This window comes from Hemibagrus wyckioides, linkage group LG25 (genome assembly GCF_019097595.1).
Source record: "Hemibagrus wyckioides isolate EC202008001 linkage group LG25, SWU_Hwy_1.0, whole genome shotgun sequence".
Classification (NCBI taxonomy): domain Eukaryota; kingdom Metazoa; phylum Chordata; class Actinopteri; order Siluriformes; family Bagridae; genus Hemibagrus; species Hemibagrus wyckioides.
Window position 1 is genome coordinate 3,930,961 of NC_080734.1, and position 17,431 is coordinate 3,948,391.

The 17,431-nt window shown below is 46.2% G+C and overlaps 1 protein-coding gene across 6 annotated transcripts in view; it reads right to left on the bottom strand.

Annotated features, from left to right (window-relative positions):
* sipa1l1 (signal-induced proliferation-associated 1 like 1) overlaps positions 1 to 17,431 on the bottom strand; it is an 80,118-nt gene that overhangs the window by 36,475 nt on the left and 26,212 nt on the right. For all 6 annotated transcript variants that reach the window (XR_009203583.1, XM_058379584.1, XM_058379583.1 and 3 more), the window contains exon 2: positions 9,278 to 9,351. The gene's annotated coding sequence lies outside the window, so the exon portion shown is untranslated. The remainder of the gene's footprint in view (positions 1 to 9,277; positions 9,352 to 17,431) is intronic.

A 17,431-nucleotide genomic window follows, 5' to 3' on the forward strand; every position in this document is an offset into this window, starting at 1 on the left:
GTGCAACGCAGCACAGCTAATGAGAAAGCAGTACCTGTGAGAGGCGGTGTAAGGAACACGATGAGAACCACTGCTGCTACTAACGTGAGAATGAAACAAGCACAAGGGAAATAAATAAAGTGCAAACATGTATGCGGTAGTCAAGGGCTTGGCGTGTTGGTGCGTTCGTGTGTGTGTGTGTGTAAGAGAATGCTGAAAAGTCTTTACATACAAAAAAATTTTAAACAAAGATGGAAAAAAAATTGATCTGAAGATGAAAAGCGGTCTTCAAGTAACTAAAGGCACACAAACCACGAGGTCTGAGGAACTTCATGAGGCTCGTGCAGCATGCTGAGATATATCAATGGTCATTAAAGTATCTTCTCCTGTAAAAAGGACACACCAACGTTCTCAAGTTTATAATCAGTGCACAGTGAAGAGCTCATGTCTCTGACTAATGTCCTCTAAAGCACACACAGATACAGGGAGAGGAGTTACAGTACTGTTTTAGGGGCTAGTTAAAGACCCAGAGCTGATGATTAGGTCTCTGTGCATGCGTCTCTCTCTCTCTTTCAAACCATGTGTCTGCTTCTGTCTCTCTCTCTCTGTCTCTCTGAAAATCACTCCCTCTGTTTCTGTCTCTCTCTGAAAGTCACTCCCTCTAATTTCTGTCTCTCTCTCTCTCTCTCTCTCTCTCTCTCTCTCTGTGTCCAAGTGTCACTCCCTCTGTTTCTTTCTGTCTCTCTGTGTCCGAATGTCACTATTTCCGTCTCTCTCTCTCTCTCTCTCAATTTCAGTCTTCCTGTCTCTCTTTGTCCATGTGTCTTACTCCCAGTATCTTTCTCTCCCTCTCTCTCTCCTGCATGTGCATTCTCTTTGTAGTGGCTTGCGAGTCGTGCAGATTATAAATCCCTGGGTTCACACCTCAGGGGTTTGGACACCTGCAGTGGGAGGTGTTATGTGGCGTTGGGCTCAGGTGTTCCCGCAGTCATCCTACAGCCGCATGATTTAAACCCAGACGGTGAGTAAGAAGCCATCTTATCTTCCTCTGTCCTTACATCAACATCATCATTGCACAAGGCCAGGATTAAGGCTGACGAAACGATTTATGTGCTGTTTAATGCTCAGGCTCGGAGACCATGCTGTGCTGCGGGCGGATTGGGAATGCTGAAGCACGCTTGATAAAAGCTTAGCATGTTTTATGGCTGAAAACAAGATCTCCATGTTAGCAAAAAGGAATAAATCTGGTGTGTCAGTACGGATGAGACTGGAATTAGGATTAGAAATGGTTACTTTATGTTGATTTGCCGGTTAAAATATATCTTTTATATCCCTGACTGATTCTAGAGAGTAATTTAAGTTGATTGGGAAAATATTTGAGTTTTTCCACTCAAAAGATTTAGATTAGACTCGGTAAAAAAAATTAAAAAATGTGCTTTTGGTTTTTCGAAAACATGGATATTCCTGGACATGGACAGGACAAGAATGTAGAAAAAACACAGGTGAAAATCTACCACTGGTGTGAACACAGGATAGAGAAAGACATGGCACCATGGTGAGCTAATTTCAAATGAACTACATGTAATTACAGCGAGACGACTCTAGGGATTTCCCGATCTGATCTCGAAGGCATTTTTTAAATGATCAGCGTCTGCTTTATTTGAGCACTATCCTAAGCCAGATCCTTTGTTTAACATCAGCTGTGGAGGATTTGTGGACAATCTGTGGCTGGATTATGTGGCTAAAATGTCTGCAGAGAGGAAACGATGCAAATTTGGAAAAGGAAAGCAGACTGTAATGTGAGTATTTCATGAGGTGGTAGAAACAGAGTTGTGTTTGAAACCTGGCAAGACCAGCACACACTGGAGGATACTTTTCAACAGTGAGGGAAGTTTCCTCTGGACAGCGACAAAGCCTAAAAAGATCACAGAGTTTACATATGGATGACCAGCCCATCTCTGTGCTGGACAATACATGTGTTGCTGGAGTTTTTGGAGCCAGGGTACCTTCTCAACACTATGTTCTGGTGACCACCTCCGAGATCTTCATCAGATGTGACTGCTTCATCAGAGACAGAGAGAGATCTGAAATTCACTCCATGTCATTGCTTAGCCTCACCGCATGTTCAGCGGATTCACGAGTCAACACCAGGAAAATAAAAGTTTCAGATCAAGACTCTTGGATCGGGTGGTTAAATATAATGACTCTATATATGGAAAATGATCAGATTATGCAAAATTGAGCACAAAAAGGATTCTACACACCAATCAGGCATAACATTATGACCACCTGCCTAATATTGTGTTGATCCCCCTTTTGCATGGACTCTACTAGGTCCCTGAAGGTGTGCTGTGGTATCTGGCACCAAGATGTTAGCAGCAGATCCTTTAAGTCCTGTAAGTTGCGAGGTGGAGCCTCAATGGGATACTTGCAGGACTTAAAGGACACTATTGATGGATACTGACCACTGCAGACCAGGAACACCCCACAAGAGCTGCAGTTTTGGAGATGCTCTGATCCAGTGGTCTAGCCATCACAATTCGTCCCTTCATCAAACTCGCTCAAATCCTTACGCTTGTCCATTTTTCCTGCTTCTAACATCAACTTTGAGGACAAAATGTTCACTTGCTGCCTAATATATCCCACCCACTAACAGGTGCCATGATGAGGAGTCTTATTCACTTCACCTCTCACTGGTCATAATGTTATGCCTGATCTGTGTACCATCTAGCTGTATTTTGGTAAATATAGTAAATGTTAAATGCTGTACATATGGAAGTGCTGCAGTTTGTCTCCAGGATTTGAAATATTTGCTTCATTTCGAGGGTGAATCTGGTTCCAGAACAGCAGCACTGACTTCATAACTATGCAGTATGAAATAATGAATTGGGAAATACAGTTTGTTAAGAAGCTGCAGGACATGGAGTTCTAATGTGAAATGTAAGGCAGACTTCTCCATGTGGCTAACTTGATGAAGCGTGATGCAATAAGCAGAGACAAAGCGTGGAGTTCTTGTTCCTGGGGTTGGTGCCAAGTGTGAATATTCCCCTGCCTCACATTCTGTCTCCTCTGTTACTGATTGAAACACTCAGCTTTTTGTGTGTGTGTGTGTGTGTGTGTGTGTGTGTGTGTGGCTAAGAGAACCTCATGCTAGAATATAATCCGGCATTAACACAGTGTTTAGTAGAGATGGTGTTTGACTCTCCTGGGGGCAGTGCTGGTTTGTCTGCTGGTCGGTGATAATAACCTGTCATTTGTTCTGGCGTTCTGTGCAGGAACATCGTGTTTACTGCGCTAAAGAGGAACGAACGAGGTCCATGTCGTCTCCTGTGTTCTCTCCGACGCCCACTTACCTCGAGACGTGTACAGCTGCCAGGTGAAGCAGATAAATATGAGCACAATGTGCTGATGCCAACTTCACTCAGCAGGTCAGGATTAACCGTCAACCTGCTGCCTTTTTAACACGCGTGTGTGTGTGTGTGTTTACAGTACAGTGTGTGGATGTGTTTGATGGACTGGAAACGGTCAAACAAAGTGCTTTTAAGCGACCACCTGTTGTTACACAGATTGTTGGGGGGGGGGATTCTGTATTCTGATTGGTCAGAAGGTGTTGATTAGTTTTCCATAAAAGCAGCTCTGACCATAGTGACAGTTATATAGTTATATATATAGTTACAGAGTTATATATTAATTATTATTATTATTATTCTTATTAATGTGCTAGTTCTGAGACATTAGGCTAACGGGAGTAATGTGCACAACTTGTGTAATAAAGATTTCTGTAATGTTTATGGAAGGAGTCTCCAGTGTGAACTATAACAGCAAGTGTAACTATGATACGCTTGCTGACGTATTGTTTTAGTAAAATAATCCACACCGGTGCGACAAAAGTAACTCCAACTGATCGCTGATTATTTTCCAACACAAGTCCTTCCCCAGAGTGTGTGTGTGTGTGTGTGTAAGATCGCCCGCTAAGATGTGGAGCATTATCATGAGAAGGACCGAGCCTCTCATCACAGTAGCGTTATCTCATTCTCCAACAGGAGCCCATAGCAACACAGCGAGGGGGGGTGGTGGGAGGAAAGGACCAAAAATAGCTGGGAAGAAACGAGCGTAGGAGAAAGAACGAGGGGAGAGAGAGAAAGAGAAAGCGAGAAAGACAGAAAGAAAGAAAGAAAAAGAGAGCACTCTGTGGTGCAATTAACAGAAAAGGCTGTCAAACACCACGGCGTGTGTAATGCTAGGCTTTCAGACCAGCTCAAGGAAAGGAAGGAAGAAAAGCAGAACTTGGTGTCGCTCCAAGTTTCGCTCTTTTCATAAACGACGACGCGGATCGAACGGCTAATCTTCTGCTCAGACATACCCATGCATCAACACTGCGGTATACACACAGAGTTCGGGTTCATGTTCTTCCACACCGATACTGATGCGTTTATTTCTAAACAGAGGTACATTGTCTCTCATTTTATACAACTGAACAATTAAGGGCCTTGCTCAGGGGCCCAGCAGTGGCAGCTTGGTGGACTCACAACCTTCTGATCAGTAATCCAACACCTTAACCATTAAGCTACTAGACTCGGCTTCTAGACTCATACAGCTGTTCACACCTGGCGCATCCTGGGTGATCCGACCCCATACAGACAGCACCAAACAGATTCTGATTCTAACAATCCGGATCCGGTCCTTCAAACCGTTTATATGGAGTAGATCTGGGATTTCCACATAAAACATTTCTAACGCAAACACAAAAGCTCCTAGAGTTTTCCCTAATTCAGAGTAACTAACTCTAACTAGAGTTAAGAGTTCTCCACCGCTAGGCTAACATAATGGTGACACTGTAACAGAAGCTTTTCAGAGATTCTTTCATTAGCAGATCAGTCAACTCAAAGCCAGCTGAGACAGGACTTGTAGATATTCCTTCCTGAAGGTAAATGCAGTGGACGTGATAAATGTTTGTCACTCATAGTCCAGCGGAAACGTATACAATCCGATCACGGGTGGTGAAAGAGACACGTGTCCACAACAGTATGATGTATCTCCAAACTGATATTAAAGCTAACTTTAACACTAAGCCATGTTTACACCTGGTATTAAGTGCACTGACTGACTACCTAGAGCTTGCCCTTCTGTACCCTGAAAGTTGTCTCAGGCATAACATTATGACCACTATGTATACGTATATATATTATGTCTAGTATTGTGTTGGTCCCCCTTTCGCTGCCAAAACAGCCCTGAACCGTCAAGGCATGGACTCCACTAAATTCCTGAAAGAGTGCTGTGATATCTAGCACCAAGATGTTAGCAGCAGATCCTTTAAGACCTCCAAGTTGTGAGGTGGGACCTCAATGGGATACTCACAAGATTTAAAGGATACTTACAGGACTTAAAGAATAATTTTGATAGATACTGACCACTGCAGACCTGGAACACCCCACAAGAGCTGCAGTTTTGGAGATGCTCTGATCCAGTGGTCTAGCCATCACAATTTGGTCCTTTGGTCAAACTCGCTCAAATCCTTACGCTTGTCCATTTTTCCTGCTTCTAACATCAACTTTGAGGACAAAATGTTCACTTGCTGCCTCTAATATATCCCACCCACTAACAGGTGCCATGATGAGGAGATACTCAGTCTTATTCACTTCACTGGTCAGTGGTCACAATGTTATGCCTGATATATACGGTCAAAACAATAAAAGCTTACTGGCTTGACTCTTGACTTGATCCAGTAAAGCAGCTCAGACAGCGCAGCTCCTCAGCTAACCGCACACACACACACACACACACATCCTCCTTTTATAGGGCACCAGTACTTCCGTCCTGCCTATTCTGATTTCTTTTCATTTAGATATAAAATGACCGTTCTTTTTTTTTTTTTTTAATGGTGTGTAAAAATCAGGAAATCCTAAGTGCAGTATTGTTAAAGTCAAGATCCTCGAGATCCTCCTCCTCGTGGGTAAGAGCTGATATCGTCACTTACCTATCGTTGTCCCGGTGGCATTTTCACGCGGTTCTCAGTCTCCTTTACGTCCAGATAATCGCCGTCACTTCGCCTCATCGCTATGAGCATTTTTAATGAAAGCATTTCTTCTTATGAGTAAATGAGCGGACCAGCACCGGTCTCCACGCCTGATCGGCAATCATCAGCCATTAGAATTAGCTTCTCCAAAAATCTGACAGACTGCAGAAGCACAGGAGTTAAGTGTGAGCGTGCGAGCGAGCTGTGCGGCTGTGAATCGGCCACACGTCGGGCTCCAGCAGGTCGGTGTAGGAGGAAAGATATCGGTGTGAGTCATTACATCCAGAAATGGCTTAGCGCTGAGCGATAAACACCTGAGATCTGGCTGCTGTACATCACATCACATCACACACAATTCTGTTTCCATTCCTGACACACAGATCCGCTTAGCATCAGCGACTCATGCTGACGCTTCCCCAGAGCGCAGCGCTGGCTGATGGGTATTTGTGGCACTGCAGAGAGAGAGAGAGAGAGAGGAGGATGGAACAGGGTTCGTGCTGAGACCACGTCCTCGCTGCAGCACTTTTATTTCCCTCTCTCTCTGGAGAACAGGGCTGGAATGTGTGATGAAGCAGCGCCAACATCCAGCGCTTTTGGGAATAAGGTGGTGTCCCCTGGCAGACCCCACGTGCACTGCATTAGTGCGCTGCCGGTCCTCGCTCACGCTGTTTATCAACAGATGAGGTGAAACGCTGCGACTCGACTCCAGTCACATACCGGCATGGAGCATGACGTTGCGCTCGAGTCAACATCTGGGATGCATCAGCATGGCAGGGAATGTGAGCGGAGAAATATGCACAGCTTGCATGCCAAAACAATTCAATACAGGATGGCAGTTAAATGCAAAACGTTTGTGTGCAACGTAGTGTTCAGGTGAATAAAAATATTAATAAATAAAATTTTTAAAAAACTATCGAAAAACTTATGAAACAAAAAAAAATGTGTTTTAAAGAAGCCATAAGCTGATTCTTACGCTAAATATTACAGCTGTAAAGTTCTCATTTCTCAGGACAAACCCATCTAATATTTCCATTCAGATTTATTCATCTCTCTGATTTATTTTTATTTTTTATTATTTTAAATATTCTGTGAAATAAATGAGCGATTCTGTAAAATTAAAATAAAATTTCATTTTTCCTACAATTTTTTTTATTTTTAGAATTTATAGATTAAAAAAATTAATAAATAGATAAATGAACAAATGAACTTCTTAAAAAGTAAATAAAACCCAGACTTTAAGAATGTAGTGTATTGTAACCTGGATGAATTTCTCACTTCAAATAATCGTAAAAAATTGGAGATGGGTTTAAAAAAAAGGTAAAAAGCTGAAAAACAAGGCTACAAAATCACAGAAGCCTTTAAAAATAAATAAATTAATTAATTAATAATAATAATAATAATAATAATAATAATAATAATAATAATAATAATAATAATTCTGGGTAATTCCACATGGGTATATATTTTGAGGGGATTTTTGGGGGCAACACCGATTCTTAAAAAAATAATTAATTAATTAATTAAAAATTCTAAATATAAAAAAATAAAATAAACAAAAAAACAAAACAAAACAAAATAAAATCCTCCTGCACAAGAGACTCAAGGTTCTACTGAATATTTTGCACAAAAAAAAAAAAGAATGAAATGAATCCCAGGCTGTTCTCAGCAGCTGTGTTGTAAAAGACTCTGAATGATGACAGTAAGGTTGAACAGTACAGTAAGCCACGTGATATTTAGTTGTTTATTTTATGGCTCTGTAGTTAAAATGATTTAAATGCAAATCCAGCATGAACGTTGTGCTCCTGTGGTCAGTGTAAAGACGGAATGACGTCCTGGAATAACTTCATCTGTTTCTGCTTGGCTGCGACCTTCAACTCCAGGGAATAAATCTTGGGAATGCAAACAACTGAATGGGATTTAGTCCTGCTCTGCGCGGGGAACCTGGCGTCAAAGCGGCTAGGCTCGGGAAATCCCTCTGACCCGCCCCCGGATGGCGTGTAGACCAACCAACTGTTGGACCCGACATGGTTAATGGGACAAGGTTAGGACTTTCCCTGCGTTATAACTCATTAACCTGAGGATCCAGATTACTGACTTCATAAACAAGTTTTCAGAAAGTTCGTTCCCTGTGCTTACAGGGTTGAGTACTGATCCCGCTAGGCTTGTGTGAGAACAATATTATTGTTTATACATGATATTACATTACCAGTGACTACGATGATGCTCAGGAGAACCACTCTACTGTTCAGGAGCTCAGGGATACATCAGCGTCAGAGAGTAAAGGGTTGATGTTTCGGTGTACTGCATTATGGGTAATGGAGTTTGTGGAACTAAAACCTGCCCACTGGAATAAAAGGTACGCATTCAGCAACAAGCTTTTTGAGAAAATGCTAAAAGACTTTTGGGCAGTGGTAGCTCAAGTGGTTAAGGCTCTGGGTTGTTGATCAGGGTTCGAGCCCCAGCACCACCAATCTGCCACCATCATGGCTGACCCTGTGCTCTGACCCCAAAACCTCCAAGGATGGGATATGTGAAGAAGCAATTTCTCTGTGCAAATAAAGACTACTTAACTTTATTACTGTAAAGTCAACAATTCTCTTTACTTCAGAAGGTTATGTTAGCGAACTAAACGCAAGAGAACGTAGAAAGACGCTGCAGCCCCGGACAGACCCACATAATAATATTAAACGCTCCTTTATTAACAGCTTATAAACTGGATTTTTGTTCTGGTAGATTAGAGAAGGGATTTGCAGACAGATGAGTGTGTTCCAGGAGTGTGTGTGGACAGAGAAGAGTGTGTAAGGGTTGTGGGATTGTAATTAGCATTAGATGCAGATGAGATGCGCTGCATTATCAGTCGTGATCCATAAAGGAACTGCAGCTAGAAGGAAAAAAAAAATTAAAAAAAGCAGGCATGAGGAGAGTCAAGGGTGAGAGGAAGTTCAGACGCTTTTATCTGCCTGTAATAACACCTTCAGCCTGCTGATTTACTTTCAAACGCTGATCAAAGGGACGTGTGCGAGCGCAGGACCGGACCATTTCAAAGTAAAATGAGTTAAAGGGATAGGACAGGACATGAGCGGCGTTCCCGATGGTCCGTGAAAGAGAAAAATTCAACAGATGGATCAGGAATCTCATGACACAGATGGGGAGAGCATCGATTTCCCAGTTTGGATTCATGACCCATGGTTTGGTGTGTTTTTTGTGTGAGTGTGTGTGTGAATGTGTGAATGTGCATCTTGTGTGTGAATGTGTGTGTGTGGGGCGAGCTTGGCTACTCACATAGCAAAAATTCCCGTCATGCCAGAGTGAAACCGGTCAGGAATTTCCTCAAGCAGCTGTCACACGCTCTGTTCCTGAGAGAGAGAGAGATAAAGAGAGAGAGAGAGTTATGTTAATAAATGTCTATAAACTACACAGAATTTGTATCTAATGTTAGGCAGGCTTGATATTTAAATAATCCCCGCCCATGTGTATGAAGCTCCGCCCCTGCAACTTCAGCAGCAGCACATCCGATCACAATCAAGCCGGAAATCTGCTTTAATCCACTTTTTCAAAACAAAGTCAGTATTTAGTAGAGTTTATACTCTTCCTATGCTTGTTCAATAAACCTGACCACACTGGACACTAAACCTGTACTAACCCGAGGCTATCGATTTGTCCATCCTTGTGTGTACTGAAGAAGAATTTCAGGATTAATAGATCTGAGAGAGTGTGTGTGTGTGTGTGTGTGTGTCTCATGTGTGTCATGTGTGTGTCATTTGTGTGTGTAGTCTTCCTCCTGCTTCCTGGAATGTTGCACAGATTAGCAGCTAAAAACAGCCGATCTTATTCTTTATCACAACCACTACTATCTCTCTCTGTCTTTCCCTCTCTCTCTCCCCTTCTGTCTCTCTCCCCCTGTCAACGTCTCTCTCCCTGTCTCTCTCTCCCTCCCTCTCTCCTTCTTTGATTAGAAAATCCCACCGTAGTACAGACCCCCGCTTCCTTGAAATACCCAGGGTCAGTAACAGATCAGGAATGAGAGTGGACGTTCGAGTGCCAAGACGCATCTATAAATCTGTCCTTCTGTCTTCCTGTCTCTCTTGCTGCAGTTTCCACTCTGAAACTCGCTCAGAATTTCCATTACATTACAGCCTGCACTGGTGTGATGATACAGTCCAGCTCAACACTGCTGCTGGAGAAGCCTCATGGAGAGAATTGGTCTTGATTCTCCTCTGAACCTTAAAACACAGGTTTCCTTAACCGAAGACCTCGAATATGAAACTCCATCAGAGACGGAGAGACCTTTAGAGACCTCAGCTCCACAGAATCATCCTCTAACTCAGAATTCAAGCACATGAGCATGCTCAAATTCTTCCTTTACTTTAGTACAGTCCGCTAGCTAGCACTTCTGAGTACGTCAGGTAGGTGTCTGGGAAACAAAAACATGGAGGCGGAAAAAACAAATGAAATAAACAGCAGCTCAAACATCTGCTCTAAATCTGGTGCAGTCTTGTTCACACATCAGGGAAATGGATCTGAATTACAACTCCAATTTAAGCTTAAGAAGGGAAAAAAAACAAAGCTTTCAAAGCATAAACAGAAAAAAGGAACAGGACGTCCCTCGGAATCGGATAAAAACGAACAAGACATTATGATAATGAGTCCCACACACTGACCCACATTTACACTGACCAGGCATAACATTATGACTTCTAACATCACCTTCGAGAACAAAATGTTGACTTACTGCCTAATATATCCCACCCACTAACAGGGGCCATGATGAGGAGATACTCAATCTTATTCACTTCACCTCTCACTGCTCACAGTGTTATGGCTGACCGGTGTGTGTACCCCCAACACTCCCGTACGCCCCAACACTCCCGTACGCCCCAACACTCCCGTACGCCCCAACACTCCCGTACAGCCAACCACCTTGGTATTTCTAACACTTCCTACACTTCAGTATTCCCTACACTTTATAATTCCCCCAGACTTCACTAAACACCACGATGATGGCAGCACCGCACTACAGTTTCTCAGCTGGATAAATGGAATCATCTATCACTCCAAATACCCGTCTATACTGCCACAAAACCTGAAGGTCTCTGGTAGATAGCTGAAGATGAAGAAAATCTTCACATTCCAGCCAGATAAGGAAGTTGAAGCACAAACCCACAAAGAAATGGAGAAGACAAAGATGAACATTTTGGGAAACCAGATGTAAATCCTGTGAGAAACCTGGGGAATGGCATAAAGAATGATGGACACAGGAGATCTCCTCACTGTCTTATAGATCCGGAGATCTATTAGATCCGTTTAGGAAAGGTTTGTGAACCTGTACAGACTCGGGACTTAAAATTCCTGCTGCTAGTCCACTCTATCACTATCAGCATGTTTCTGGGTGATGGGAGGAACCTGGAGAACATGAAGGACATGGAAACCAACAGGAACACGAGCCCAGGGTGAAACCTGGTGTCCACACCAGCCTCGTACCCGGAAATGTGACCCAGGCTCTGGGTGTTTTCTGTTAATCATTCACTTGGTGCTAATCACACCCCCTCACACACACACCCACCCCCTCACACACACACACACACCCACCCCCTCACACACACACCCACCCGCTCACACACACACCCACCCGCTCACACACACACCCACCCGCTCACACACACACCCACCCGCTCACACACACACCCACCCGCTCACACACGCACACGCTCACGCACACGCACACGCTCACGCACACGCTCACGCACACACACACACACACACACACACACACACACCCTCACCCTCACACACACACACACACACACACACCCTCACACACACACACACACACACCCACCCCCTCACACACACACACACACACACACACACACACACACACACACACCCACCCTCACACACCCACACACCCCCACACACCCCCACACACACACCCACACACACACACACACACACCCTCACACACACACACACACCCCCTCACACACACACACACCCCTGGTGAGTGCTACCTGTTCATTTTGCGAGGCGAGACACATACTGGAGTCAGAGCCCGGAGTGGTAGCGTGGGCTTCAGGACAATAGCAGAGTCACACTGCTGACCCCACAGACTCACACAACACTCTGCTGCACACATTTATTTAGATAAAAGGTCGCCTACTCATTTTTCCTCATTTAGAACAAATCCTATTGTAAAAACGCAGATCTGAGGGCGGCATCGCTCCGATCTCCAGCTCTCAGAGTAGAAAGACCAACAAAAGGCTAATGATGTGTTTGATGTGAGGCAGAAAAAAAGAGGGATGGATCTGATATTTCCAACCGAGGAAAAAAATACATATTCTGATGAGAGAGAGAGAGAGAGAGAGAGAGAGAGAGAGAGAGAGAGAGAGAGAGAGAAAGCATCTTTCTTTTCAAGCAGGATCAGCTACATCTCCACCGTTCACAAAAAACTCAGTAAAGGAGTGCTGGTGTCCATGTGGTCATTAATCCAGGGTGAGAGATCTGGTGTGTAAGAATGTTTCAGTCAGTAACACACTGACCCCTGAAACCAACAGGACATGCCTGATACCTGATCAGACAACTCACACACTCATACATCATCCTGACTCTGACAGAGAGAGAGAGAGAGAGAGACAGAGAGACACACACAGCAAGAGAGAGCGAGATACACACACAGAGCAAGAGACACACAGAGAGATAGAAAGAAAGAGAGCAAGAGAGAGAGACAGAGCAAAAGAGAGCGAGACACACACACACACACACAAAGAGAGAGAGACAGAGACACACAAAGAGAGAGAGACAGAGAGAGAGAGGAGGAGAGGGAGCGAGAGAGAGAGACACACACACAGACACATAGAGAAAGAGAGAGAGAGACAGGGGGGCAGAAAGAGAGAGAGACACACACACAGACATACACAGAGAGAGAGAGAGAGAGAGAGAGAGAGACCGACTCCAGCAGTTTTAATATGCATGAAGAGGTACCAGGGACGTTCTAGAGGAGTGACCCACCGGCTCTTCCTTTGGTGTAAAATAAAGGCGGATGGTTGGGGTTTCAGCGCTGCCATGGGAACGTTCTGAGAGGAAGAGGAGCGGCTGCTGACCCCTCATTGTCCAGACAGTGGCATCTGGGTCGACCATACAAAGCCTCTTCCTAGAACACTAACATTCCTCCAGGCTGAACAGAGGCAGAAAGCAGAAGCAGCCTGAGTGCCTGTGTCCTTCAGACCAAGTCCAGCTTCAGCTCTGACCCTCCACACTCCTTCAATACGTCCATCCTCACACACACACACACAGTTTCTGACCAATCACAGTCCAGACATCCACATCGCAGTGAGATGGTCTCGCCAGAAACACAGAGAAACACACAATAAAAAGTTTCGTTGGCCTTTCGCAGCTCGTCTCTTTAACTCGTGGCTCTAGTCCCCATGTCCGTGTTCTGACCACACCGCAGCGCTGCCATGCATCAAAAATAAATAAATAAAATCACGGCTCTGTCTGGTAACCATGGCGACGGGATGACTAAGACGGACAAGAGGAATGCAGATCGCGCAGGAGAGATGCGCTGATTAGCCGTTATTCTGCGTTAACCAGTGCACAGTGGAGGGATGCGGTGTGTGTGTGTCGGTGTGTGTGAGTGTGTGTCAGGGTGTGTGTGTGATTTTAGACTCAATAAATGCCACCAGCGTCTCTGTGGCCTGCGTGCGTCTCCTAGCAAGGCGGTCTCCAAGCTCTTTCTCTGTCTTGGTGAAAAAAATGGGGAGTGTGACTCGCACGTCACAGACGGAGTGGACGAGCGCTTCGGTCTGGTGTCCGATATCACAACCACAACCACCACCCCCCCCTTACTTCCTGTCCATTGTGCGATTTTGTATCCTGTGCACATTTCTAACAGGTTAGAACTCCTCTGTGTGTGTGTGTGTGTGTGTGTGTGTGTGAGAGAGAGAGAGAGACAGAGATTGATTGAGAGAGAGAGAGAGAGAGAGAGACACACACAGAGAGACACACAGAGAGACATGGAGAGAGACATGGAGAGAGACACACACACAGAGACCAAAAGAGAGACAGAGAGACATGGAGAGAGACACACACACACAGACCAAAAGAGAGAGACAGAGAGAGAGAGAGAGAGAGAAACCAGCCAGTCACTGAAGCGTGTCATTTATCATTTGTAGCCGAACAGTGTGGAGCTAATGTTGTGTGGAAATGCATGGGTCACGCACAACACGCACACACACGCGCACACACGCGCACACGCACACACACGCGCACACGCGCGCACACACACACACACGCGCACACACGCGCACACACGCACACACACGCGCACACACACACACGCGAGAGCTGTCGGAATACATCACGCTCCATGGCAGGATCCACCACTCACTCAGCAGAAGAAGAAACAATCATGAAGTTCCACACTGCTGCTGCTGAGATTTTAAACCAGAGAAGTGAGAAACGTCACGTGTCATACTGTATCATCTACACACACACGCCATCTACACACAGGGTCTACACACACGCCATCTACACACAGGGTCTACACACAGGGTCTACACACAGGGTCTACACACAGGCCATCTACACACAGGGTCTACACACAGGGTCTACACACAGGGTCTACACACAGGGTCTACACACAGGCCATCTACACACAGGGTCTACACACAGGGTCTACACACAGGCCATCTACACACAGGGTCTACACACAGGCCATTTACACACACGCCATCTACACACAGGCCATCTACACACAGGGTCTACACACAGGGTCTACACACAGGGTCTACACACAGGGTCTACACACAGGGTCTACACACAGGCCATCTACACACAGGGTCTACACACAGGCCATCTACACACAGGGTCTACACACAGGGTCTACACACAGGGTCTACACACAGGGTCTACACACAGGCCATCTACACACAGGGTCTACACACAGGCCATCTACACACAGGCCATCTACACACAGGGTCTACACACAGGGTCTACACACAGGCCATCTACACACAGGGTCTACACACAGGCCATTTACACACACGCCATCTACACACAGGCCATCTACACACAGGCCATCTACACACAGGGTCTACACACAGGGTCTACACACAGGCCATCTACACACAGGGTCTACACACAGGCCATCTACACACAGGGTCTACACACAGGGTCTACACACAGGGTCTACACACAGGCCATCTACACACAGGGTCTACACACAGGGTCTACACACAGGCCATCTACACACAGGGTCTACACACAGGGTCTACACACAGGGTCTACACACAGGCCATCTACACACAGGGTCTACACACAGGCCATTTACACACACGCCATCTACACACAGGCCATCTACACACAGGGTCTACACACAGGGTCTACACACAGGGTCTACACACAGGCCATCTACACACAGGGTCTACACACAGGCCATCTACACACAGGGTCTACACACAGGCCATCTACACACAGGATCTACACACAGGGTCTACACACAGGGTCTACACACAGGCCATCTACACACAGGGTCTACACACAGGCCATCTACACACAGGGTCTACACACAGGGTCTACACACAGGGTCTACACACAGGCCATCTACACACAGGGTCTACACACAGAGTCTACACACAGGGTCTACACACAGGCCATCTACACACAGGGTCTACACACAGGCCATTTACACACACGCCATCTACACACAGGCCATCTACACACAGGCCATCTACACACAGGGTCTACACACAGGGTCTACACACAGGGTCTACACACAGGCCATCTACACACAGGGTCTACACACAGGCCATCTACACACAGGCCATCTACACACAGGCCATCTACACACAGGGTCTACACACAGGGTCTACACACAGGGTCTACACACAGGCCGTCTACACACAGGCCATCTACACACAGGGTCTACACACAGGCCGTCTACACACAGGCCGTCTACACACAGGCCATCTACACACACGCCATCTACACACACGCCATCTACACACAGGGTCTACACACAGGGTCTACACACAGGGTCTACACACACGCCATCTACACACAGGGTCTACACACACGCCATCTACACACAGGGTCTACACACACGCCATCTACACACAGGGTCTACACACAGGCCATCTACACACAGGGTCTACACACAGGCCATCTACACACAGGGTCTACACACAGGCCATCTACACACAGGGTCTACACACAGGCCATCTACACACAGGCCATCTACACACAGGGTCTACACACAGGGTCTACACACAGGCCATCTACACACAGGGTCTACACACAGGCCATCTACACACAGGGTCTACACACAGGGTCTACACACACAGGCCATCTACACACACGCCATCTACACACAGGGTCTACACACACGCCATCTACACACAGGGTCTACACACAGGGTCTACACACAGGCCATCTACACACAGGCCATCTACACACAGGGTCTACACACAGGCCATCTACACACAGGCCATCTACACACACGCCATCTACACACACGCCATCTACACACACGCCATCTACACACACGCCATCTACACACACGCCATCTACACACACGCCATCTACACACAGGGTCTACACACAGGCCCTACACACAGGCCATCTACACACAGGGTCTACACACACGCCATCTACACACACGCCATCTACACACAGGCCATCTACACACAGGCCATCTACACACACAGGGTCTACACACACAGGCCATCTACACACAGGCCATCTACACACACAGGGTCTACACACACGCCATCTACACACAGGGTCTACACACAGGGTCTACACACACGCCATCTACACACACGCCATCTACACACACAGGGTCTACACACACAGGGTCTACACACACGCCATCTACACACAGGCCATCTACACACAGGCCATCTACACACAGGCCATCTACACACAGGGTCTACACACAGGCCATCTACACACAGGCCATCTACACACACAGGGTCTACACACACAGGGTCTACACACACAGGGTCTACACACACGCCATCTACACACACAGGGTCTACACACACAGGGTCTACACACACGCCATCTACACACGCCATCTACACACACAGGGTCTACACACACGCCATCTACACACAGGCCATCTACACACAGGCCATCTACACACACGCCATCTACACACGGGATCTACACACACGCCATCTACACACGGGATCTACACACACGCCATCTACACACGGGGTCTACACACACGCCATCTACACACACACACACACACACACACAGGATCCACACACCCACACACACCCACCCACACACAGGATCCACACACCCACCCACACCCAGGATCCACACCCACACCCAGGATCCACACCCACACCCACAGGATCCACACCCACACCCACAGGATCCACACCCACACCCACAGGATCCACACCCACACACACACACACACCGGAT